Source organism: Lonchura striata, chromosome 4 (assembly GCF_050655825.1).
Source record: "Lonchura striata isolate lonStrDom1 chromosome 4, ASM5065582v1, whole genome shotgun sequence".
Taxonomy (NCBI): domain Eukaryota; kingdom Metazoa; phylum Chordata; class Aves; order Passeriformes; family Estrildidae; genus Lonchura; species Lonchura striata.
Window position 1 is genome coordinate 20,199,962 of NC_140706.1, and position 11,362 is coordinate 20,211,323.

At 34.4% G+C, this 11,362-nt stretch overlaps 1 long non-coding RNA gene across 1 annotated transcript in view; it reads right to left on the bottom strand.

Moving 5' to 3' along the window:
* The window catches only part of LOC146767555 (uncharacterized), an 83,644-nt gene extending 72,567 nt beyond the window's left edge, over positions 1 to 11,077 (bottom strand). Inside the window, exon 1 of the long non-coding RNA XR_014954757.1 lies at positions 5,564 to 11,077. This is a non-coding gene — a long non-coding RNA (uncharacterized LOC146767555). The remainder of the gene's footprint in view (positions 1 to 5,563) is intronic.
* Positions 11,078 to 11,362: the final 285 nt, after the last annotated feature.

The window sequence follows — 11,362 nt, forward strand, 5'->3', positions numbered from 1 at the left end:
CAGGGAAGACTGCTACCTAAGGCTGAGCATTTGGTCAGCTTGAAAAATACCATGTGAGGCAGGCACTGAAATGTAGCCTACAGGATAAGGGAGATTGAGACTTTGTTGGAAACAAAGGGTTTGCTGTTAGATAGAAACAAAAGCCAAACTTGTGCAAGATAATTTTTTAAAGATCTAGAGAGCACCTATGGGATTTTCTGACCCAGAGCACAGGGAGTTCTTTGATTCAAAAGCAAAGCTAGAAAAAAGGAGATAGTGCAGAAAAAGGAGAATTGTTTAAAGCCTTCTCAGGTAATATTGATGTTTGAAACAGAGAACACCTAATTTTTTTTTTTTTTTTACAAAAAGTATTACCGTGTTTTAGTTTATGTATTTTCTAAATAATCTATTTTTAAAGATTGAGAGCCTTTAATGTCTTTTGGTGTGTTCATTTAAAGAAAGGAACATGGAGAACTACTTGCCTCAAGATTCTCCTCTAGCTGAGTTTGTCCGAGTCCAGACATGCAGAAACTTTGTGATACAAAGTAGAACAGTTGAATAACATAATTTACACCTATTTTTTCATGCAGCAGGTTTTGAGTTCCTCATTTTCTGAAAGTACAATTAATACCAAGGATGGCTGCCAGATGAACTACAGGATGCCTGCAGCTGCATTTGAAGATACTGTAGCCCAAACTGAAGGGCTAAGTACTATAAAATTAAGTTTCTATATATTCAAATCAGTCTTTGACTTGTCAGATAATGCATCTCAGTGTTCCAGTCACAAAAATGAAGATAATTCTACCTCTTCTGTTCTCCAACCCATTTTGAACATAAATTCAATACTCTGATATGAGGCAGTGAAATACCATGAAATCATGGGTTGTGTAACAGATAGAATTAAGATTACCAAGCTTGTTAACAAACCAAATCAGAGCAGGTTTTTGCTAGTGTGAAATGAATAAAACATGGCCATTACATTGAGTAACTCTTTGCTCAAAGCACTGCATATGAACTCTTTCATGAAGAAGGCAAAAACACGAGAGCAGCAGAACAAGTAAAACAGGACGATTACAGAGGTCTCCTCCTTGCTAACTGATAATTTTCATCACAAGATGAAACCCACACTTTTTACATTCAAAGGGTAGCATTAGCTTTAAGTGCCAGCTACCTGAAAATTTCATCCATCAATAGGTGATAATACTCAGTCTATACTTCATGGTTACTAGTGTATAGTAATTAGAGTTGTAGCTTTAATCTTATGCTCCAGATAAACTTCATTAACAAAAGTATATTACTCCATGAATATATTTCAGAATTCCAAGGAAAGCAAAAATGTGCATTCTCTACTGTTCAGTTGATATTACATACTGACCTGGTCAAACAGAGGGGCTTTCCAGAATGGACTCAAATAAGAATCAAATGTCACTGTTGAATGGCACGGAGGGAGTGCAACACTGTCAGCAACAATTATTTATTTCTACATACAGTAAATTATGACAGCTAGCATAATTTAAGACAAAGTGAGACCTCTATGATTTCTTTTCCTTTCAATTTCTTCTGGCAGTATAATTCAGAACTAAAAAAATCATTGTTTTTTTTTAAAAAAAACAGGTTGGGGGTGATATGTGTACCTTCATTTCATTTTTTTTTTTATTTATACAAAGCATTATATACTTTAGAGGATGATATTCTTATTGTAGTAGTTCCTTACTTTTATTTCTCTTTGATTTCCTCTAGGCAGAACTTTGTTCGTAAATATTTATCTGAATTTTAAGCAATATTCTAGTACAGCTTTCAAAAAAGTTCTTTGTCACTCTTTTCATATCTTGCTCATAGTTACAATGTTCTTTCTCAAACAGTTGCACTATGTGTAATCCTAAAATCTGCTTTAATCCCTGAAAGAAGTTTGTTGGAGCTTATCAGTGTGGATTTGGAAGAGATGTATAACCAACTCTACATATGATTAGAATCTGGATCTGTAGACTTACTAAACCACCTGACTCCCCTGTCTTCAGCAAAAAGCCTTTTCAGCACTGTGGCAGAAAATAAAGCATCAGAGCCTTAGAAAAACTTAAATCCTTCTATTTTCTGAGAAGACTGCACCATTTTCTTTACACTTGTATCTATGCTCCATGTGCCTGCTGTGGTAACCTGTCTTTTTGTCAATGAATTGTCATAATCACTCACAAGTTGTAGAGATACAGACCTTTAAAGCAGGTCACAGTACTATTAAAATAACTGACATTTTGTAGCATCTCAAACTGCTGTCAATAATGAATTACAATCAGTGCTTTCAAATATAATATAAAACTATTCTATGGATGAACATAAAATCTAGAAAATATTTTCCTTTTTAACTTCTTTATTCTGTTGTGCAACCCCAGAATAAATGTGAGAGGTACAAGATTCTCTCTGTATCTTCTTGATACAATAAATTTTTTATCCTTGTGCTTCTAGCATTCAGATTGAATCAAATTTGCAGATGACATTATTTCAAATAATGTTAAAATGCCAGTAAAAGTAGAAAAAATATTGTTACGCTATTTCAAACTTTGCAGTCACAGAAGAAAATTCTAGAGACGTGCCTTGGTAACTAATTCATTTTAGCTACTTGATATCAGTAAGGCTTTCTGCACAAAGAATAACCACATATAAATTATGTATAATTATTTTAAAATAGGTACACTATGTCTATATGAAGTCCAGGTTCAGTTTGTAAATCACTGGATGTGCAGAAAATATTTTTCATGAATGCTTTTCAATCCCTAGTAATGCAATTAACTAATTACTGGGAGCACTTACTTAGAGATGTAAATATGTACTACTTTATGAAGTTAGTTTACCCTTATAAATATTAAATCAAATAAACAAAGTTCTATCTTCAGGCTAACTCCAATAGATTAAAAGAAAATTCATAGCCAATTTAGACACCTCTTGAGCTGTTTCATTGCTTTTAGATATTTCAGGCCATAGTATTAAATATTTTTATCATAGAGTGAACAGTGGCAGAGCTAAAAATATGCTAATATTACTGACTTGTATTATGTACTTTGCCAATTTGTTTCAATATTTTGCTCCAATAACTTTCACTGAAATATTTTGAGCTACAAGTGCAAGTGACTTAAAACTCACAATGTATTGAGCAAAACCACTCAGCTCTATGTAATGCTACATTTTTTTTTCTTTACATATCTTCATAGTGTGTTTTTAGGATTAGAGTGAATTTAATATATTAGAATTTAAAAATGCAACAGTAGAAAACCTTAGGATTAAAGCTATGGAATTGAAAAAAAGATCTATTGATTGATTGACTCTGAAGAGTTGGATAGCAAATGTTTTCTGTTTTACAAAAGTTAGAATTAGGAGAGATGGAGAGATTTCAGAGGAGGAAGTTAAAACATAATTTGATTCTTTGAACAAAGATATAACAAACAAAAAGAATAAATTACTAAAAAGAATGCCAACAAAACAAAATTGACTCTATAAATTCAATAAGAAATTAATGAATGGATAAAAACCACTTTAATGCTTAAGCCCAGCACTTAAGAAACAGCCAAATTCTTTACTTTGATATGGAGACTTTGGAAGATCTTTGGAGGGCATGGTTATGTGTTATATTCATCTGGAATTAAAAAGAATATGATATTTTATTATTTGCTATGAAATATAGGTTCTACTTTTAAAATGGCAACAGTAATAATTGTCAAATGCAGTAAAATGCATATGTCTTTCAAACACACATTAAAAATACCTATTGGTTCACCAAAGTACCTCCTGAACACTCTGTTCCTTGGCCTGTCAGTATTTTGTCCATGATCTTGTCCAAGATCTAATTTATTTAAATCTCCACTTTTCAGATGTAAATCATTAAGTCAAAATATATCTAGGTATTTAATATTTCATGTATTCACCCAGATATGGGAGATGCAGAGAAGCAGATCTGACAAGAGCAGTTTATTTTAGTAATATTAATAAAATTTATGTTTTAAAACATGTTTTATGTCTAATCTGCTTAGAAAATTTGAGAGTTGGCATAACAGAACTATTGGAAAAAATATTTTTAGTAAGAAGGTTATACTTGTTCATGAGTCTATACTTAAAAAACAACTTTGTAATGGTACTTTCTATATGGAAACCCACTTCCCACCTTAAAAAAAAAAACAAAAAAACCCCAAAAAACCCCACTAAAAATCCCAAAAAAAACCCCAGCCATTAAAACCATAATGATTCTGCTTACATTTTAGATGACCTGGTAGCCGCCATGAATACCAGAAGATACAAGAAAAGGTATTTTTTTATTTTATAAGGCCTTCTAAGTCTAATATAATCTCTAGAAATCTGCCAAATTTCATTACTATTTTATGTCTCTCTTTTTTCTGAAGTTTGCATGTTCAAATTTTCTGCCAAAATCAACAGAATATCTTCAGTTCCCTGACTGAGTCTCTAAAGGAAAGACTATTACAGGTACCAAGACAATGGTACTTAAAACTCCACTGTAAAGTATTAATTTATTTTAACTTTTCACCTCATTCACAGTGTACACTCTGAAGCCCCACTTTTTAAATCCTCTTACATACATCTGATGTTGCATTTATTATTTATGTAGTCAAATGCCAGTATATGTGATGAAAACAAAAATATACTGCCCGGTCAAAGTAACAACATTCCACAAGGTATCACTTAAATGTAACACCGAGCAAAAGGATACTGGAAAGCAGAATTAACCTTGAGAAGTGTGGTTATCATTCAGTAATAAGAAGAACTAATAGATTAGAAGGTTTTCAGGGTTTCCAAATTTTCTGTCTCTTCCAGGTTCTTGAAACTGAATAAGCAGAGTTAGGATGTCTCTTGGCCTGTGATAAGCTAGGGATGAAGTCTGCATACCCCTTGAAAGTGAAGTTCTGAATTACTGTTTATTTAGAGATTCAAAGAGTAGCTGGGTTCACACAGCTTTATTGAAAGGACAATCCATTCTACATTTTTCTAAAGGACTGAGGGAATGAATAAACAGAATGAAAATAAGAATGTTCCTAAAGCACAACAAAGAGTTTCTGGGAAATGGAAATATTGGTATACCCATTTACAAGCTTGATTCATATTTTACAATACTAGCTTAACTTTCACCTGTATGAAATTCATTGCAGTCCTGCATCAAAAATTCATCATAAGGGACTTAGCATTTTAAGTATATACCAATTTCAAGTATATGCCGAATTTAAGTATATACCAACAAATGTGTTATAAAACTGCTCTCTAGGAAGACCTTGTGAGATGTTTCCACAATACACTTGTCAGTGATTGTTCCACTCCTATTGCTTTCTGAGCAAGTGCTGAGTTTACCAAGGACCAAAATCATAGCAAATGGAAAAAGATCATAGGACACATATGTACTAATGCAGACCTAGATATTCAGCCATGTGTCTGCAACATGTCTGCAGTTACTTTCCAGTACATCTTTCTTGCTTTCCAGAACTGCTACTTAAGTATCCTTCTTGGATAATGACAGCATTTTTTTTTCTTTATTATTATTGCTGTTCATATTATTTCCTTCCTATAACATATATTATATTGTTTTACTTACAAAGGGAGGTGACAAAAACAGTGGAATGTCTTTTCCTCTGAGTCTGATGCAAATGATTCATTTGATCCTGTACAAAATTATCTCACCCTTCATTAATACATACTGGGTTATTCTTCGTATGAATTTTACATCCAGCAGTGTCATCATATTCCTTTGGGAAGTTATTGTTTTTCTTCTCTCACCCCTTGATTTTATACATCCTCCAGCTTTAATTTTTTAATGTTTTTCTTAGGAGAATGTTGTGTTGTATCACCAACATTCACTTTCAAGCACTTTTCTGCTTTATTAGACATTCAGCATCTGAAAAAGGGCATAGAAAATAGAAAAGTTGAAAGTTAATCCTTGCATACCATTTCATGACTTTTTCTATACCTTTCTTCATGATTAATTAATACTGAGGAGTGCTCTCAAATCAAGGGATCTCAAAAAGAGTGTTCATCTATGTATTCAGTATAAGGCAGGTATTAATTTCCTTTCTGAAGCAACCTGAATTAACTATCTATCACCAAAAAAAATATATTAGTTTCAAAATATATGCTATCAAATTAGAATTACTTGTATTGAAAGTTTTGGCTGTAAAAATCAATCTTATTGCGTCCTTTTAGGTTTATATTCATTAGAAACATGACAAAAAACAAAGTATCTTTTTTTATATCAGTTCTATTTAACAATGGAATGATAATTAAAAACATTTAGAACAGAACTAGAAGATGAACTATATTGATAAAAAAGTAAACATTAATTTATCCATAATGAAAAAAAAATGTGGCCTTGCACAAGACTGTACTGAAAAAAAAAAAAATATTGGACACATAGTACTCATCAATGGTAGTAAAAACAAAGTGATTTTTCTGAATCTCAAAACTATATTGACATGAATTTTTCCTGCTGATATAATAATTTGTTCATTTTTGTTTTGCCTGCTAAAGCCAAATACTTGTCTCTAAGTGTAGCCCTAGAGCAAAAAAGAATGCACAGCTCATGTAATATGGTAAGTGCTATCTCCAGTCAGAAGTTCCTCCTGTGATATTTAAGTGCCAAAAAAAGATGATCTGCAATGTGAAGACAAGTACATAGAATTACTGAGCATCTGAAACTGCCAACAGGACAAATTGTTTTTATAGTAAGTGCCTAAGAAATGCATTAGTACCACTTCCACTTGGAAGCCAAAATGAATGCACCATAAGAGCAAAACAGCACAATCTGTTGTAAAGCAAGCCCGTGGCAGACAATGACATTGTTGGCACATGCAGCATAAAGGAGGAAATGGAGAAAAGTTGTCCTGGGTGTGGAGATAACTAATTCAGTACTATTAAAGTGAACTGCATCTGCAGTTTAGTTTAGTTTTACAAATAGATACATGCAGAGGCATGGAATCCTGCAAGCTGCACAGCAGGAGCCCAAGACTGTATATTTTGAGCTTCTACCCTTTTCCTTATGCAACGTATTTTCAAACGAATTAATGTCAGTGTACAACAAATACATTCAGCTTCACTGGATAAATACCTTTGCTTGATTGATGTCTCTGGTAATGAGTTCAGTCCAGAAATTAATAATGCCAGACAATAAGAATACCTCCTGTTTGTCTTTGGTTTATGTTTCATCTAACCTTCACAGTGATTTTATCTATAAATTATCATTCACAGTATTCCTGATATTTAAGAGTTAATTAAAAGTGAAAATTTAAGGCATTGTTTTTTTAGATAATGTTCAAATATCTTCAGTTTTAACTGTCAAAAAAAAGGCCACAGTTAAAGTGCTCTCTATTTGCTTATGTATTTTTTTGAAAAGGTCCTAGATCACTTGGATAGATATCCTTTATATAAATTCAATTATCATTGATGCTTTTTCAACTGGTTTTGCTGACAGCTAAAAAGGATGCAATATTATGTGTGTTTAGGTGTCTTCAAAACTAAGAGAGTAAGAAAATTCAAGTTCCACTCAATAGGTTTTTTCATTAAAATCTATTGAAAGATCAGTCCTTTTAGACAGTTTAATTTGTTTGTTTTCTCATTACTAGTTTATTACCCAACAGAATTTGTTAAGAATTGGAAATCAGATTATAGACTTAGTTCTCTATGACTAATAACTTTGCATTCCTGGTGAAAAAAAAATTCAAAATAATCAGGAAGAAATTTTGGTTTAATTTCTTTCCTTTACAATTTGATTGATATTGTTAATATATCTATTAATGTTAGTGCTATATTTTTAATTATATTAGCAAATTTGGTATTTCTCTGAGTTTATAGCAAAGTTCTTGCTCTTTTCACAGAACCTAATTATGTAATTCATGCATATTCTTATGGAAAGTCTTTCACAATATTCAACAGATGGTTCAGAATTTGAAAAATAATAAAAAAGGAAGCAATAGACAGACTCTTTCACTGCCATAGAGATAAAATATTGTATAACCACTCAATAAAAACATGATAGAAAGCCCAGCTAAAACTTTTCTATGTATCTCCACCTATATCTATATATCAAGAGCACATTTCCAGGTCACATTGTACTTCTCATCCACTAATACCCCTACATCCTTATCCTCAGGGCTGCTCTTGATCCTTCTTCACCCAGCCCATTAGTTGTACTTGGGATTGCCCTGACCCAGCTACAGGACCTTGCACTTGGCCTTCTTCAAATGCATGAAAAGTGCACAAGCTCAGCTCTCAGACCTGTCAAGGTTTCCCTCCCTCCAGCAAGTTGACTGCATCAGAAAGCTTGGTGGTGTTGAGCACTGAGAGTGCACTCAATCCCACAGTCCATGTCACCAGCAAAGACATTAAACAGCACAAGCCCCAACACTTATTCCTGAGGAATACCACCCATGCCTGGTCTCTGGACATCAAGACATTGACTGCAAGTCTCATCCATCCAAGCAGTTCCTTATTCACTACATATTCCATCTGTCAGTTCTGTGTTTACAGTTTAGAGACAAGGTTGTCATGTCAGTGTCAAATGTTTGGCACAAGTCCAGATAGATTACATCAGCTTTCTTCCCATAATCACCAATGCTTTAACCGTGTCACAGAGAACCACCACATTCATCAGGCACGATTTGCCCTTAGTGAAGCCATCTTGACTGTCATCAATTGTCTCCTTATTTTGTACATGCCTTATCATACTTTCCAGGAGAATCTGCTTCTTGATCTTTCCAGGCATGGAGATGAGACTGGCATCTGTAGTTCCCTGGGTCTTCCTTTTATCCCTTTTTAAAACTGTTTCCCCTTTTCCAGTCAGTGGAAGCTTCACTGGAACAGCAAAAATTCTCAAATATGACAGATATTAGCTTAGATATCAGCATCTGCTGCTGCCTCAGGACCCTAATGCATCTCATCAGATCCCATAGTTTTGTGCACCTTTAGATTCCTTAGGTGGTCCCAAACTCGGTCTTCTCCTACCTGGGAGATTCTTCATTCTCCCAGACCCTGACTTTATGTCCTGTCTCAGACAGTGTGGCTGGGACATTTGCCATTGAAGACAAAGGCAGAAAAGTCATTGGGTAACTCAGTCTTCTTCATCTTCTGAGGATTCAGGTCTTCCATTTTCTTACAGAGAGGGTCCACATTTTCCTTAATCTTCCTTTTATCATCAATAACTACAGCAGCTTTTCTTGTTGCTCTTGATGTTCATAGGTTGATTTAATTCCATCATGTCTTTAGCATTTGTATTCTGATCCCTGGCTGCTCAGTTAATATCTCTGTATTCATCCCAGGCTATCTGTCCTTGATTCTATCCTGTGTACTCTTCATTTTTGTGTTGGAGTTCGACCTTGTTCATGCCCACATCTCCTGGTGTTTTTGCCTGACTGTCTTAGTGGGAATGTATTGATCCTGAATGCACTGGGGAGGAGATCCTAGAATATTAGCCAATAGATTGACTATAGGCCGGTAGATATAACACAAACACATACATATATATAGGTATACAGATACATTTATATATCAAGGTTTTATAACAAAAGGTTTTACCTGGGCATTGTTTCTCATATATTATGAAATAAAAAATCTTTCACATGTATCTACATATATATTCATAATTAAACTACTAACAAACCAAACTTTTTAATCAATATATACTTTTTCATGGCTTTAAAGATGAAGGATTCTCAGAGTGTTATCCATTCTTCAAAACACTAGCATGAACACTAAAAGTTGTAGTCAGTCAATAGTTTGTGTAGGAAGTCTGTGCTGCAAGTAGCATGTTTGCAGTACTAACTCCTTGATTTTGTTGCCTGTATGTTAGGAGGTGTTAAACTGGAAGGCAGTGCACCAGAATACAGAGGAAAGGATAGTTTGCTCAAGGGTCTTCCTAGTTGTCTTGTCTGCCACCTAGTGTCAAGCTAGCTGATCATTCTGATGCTGTAGCTAGTGGGGGGGGGGGTTAATATTTGTCAGTTATGAATCATTTGGGAGTCGACATTGCAAAAAGCTTCTAAGATTCAAGATAACACTAAATACAAAACAAAAAAATATATTTGGCTTTGATCCAACATCTTCTGAAACTGATATTTAACATTACAAATGTAAATTTTGAAAGTATAAAAGATAAAGGAGTTAAAACCTGCCAAAATTATGATTTTTTGTTTAATTTTGAAATGGAAATTTCAAAACCTATGTGGAAAAAGGGGCCTTATAGGTCCCGATATTCTCATAATATTATGAAAATCTAAGTAGACTAATTTTAAGGCTGACGAGCACCCCTAAATAACATTAGCTTCACACAATTTATGGAGAGCATATCTGTTTCAGAATGGGAGAAAATAATGATCTGTGAGAAAGACCTACATTGGGAGTTCTTATTTAGTTGCTTTTTATTTTATTTCAGGCCTAATCTGACCTGGTGACTTTTAAAGATACATTTTAACTGTTGCACAATGATTAAAATATCTTTTTCACATTTGACTGCAAAAGTAGCAAGGAGGCCTTGATAGGTCTGGTCCCTATTCTTGTTGCAAATATTTATCCTTTGTACTTTTATATACATAATCTGATCTCATCTGTCAACTAATTATGAAGAGATTTATATGTTGAACAACTCCCAGCCTAGGCACTGAGCTGTGCAATGTCTAAACTTCTGCCAGTTTTAAAGGATCTTTTTCTCTTCTCTCTTAAAGCTTGAATTTTCTGCCTTTCTCTTGTCCCACTCTAGTCTATAGAAAACTTTATTGAAAACTTATATTTCGGGAAGTTCTGAAAAGCTGGGGAAAGAGCAGTATCTGTTGTCAGAAATAGCTTGGGTGTTCAGATGCAATGTTTAAAGAATTTTCTCTTCCTCTGCAGCAAGCAGCTGCAGAAATTGATCTTGGTTTGACAGAAGGTGCCCAATACAGAAATCTAGATACATTTTTTTAACCAAAGATGGATGTCTCTTGGTTTGCACATAGCAAAAGAGCAACCAATCATTTTCTGTTTTTCAAGACATTCTAATAACTTAATGAATAGATAAATTTAAAGTTAATATTTTGTCATGATTTCTTCCCTTCCCTTCCCTTCCCTTCCCTTCCCTTCCCTTCCCTTCCCTTCCCTTCCCTTCCCTTCCCTTCCCTTCCCTTCCCTTCCCTTCCCTTCCCTTCCCTTCCCTTCCCTTCCCTTCCCTTCCCTTCCCTTCCCTTCCCTTCCCTCCCCTTCCCCTTCCCCTTCCCCTTCCCCTTCCCCTTCCCCTTCCCCTTCCCCTTCCTCTTTCCCTCTCCCTCCCCCTCCCCCTCCCCCTCCCCCTCCCCTTCCCCTTCCCCCTTCCCCATTAATAAAAGGAAATTAATATAGGAAAAGGAAATATATTCATGCTGTTTTAATGATTTGC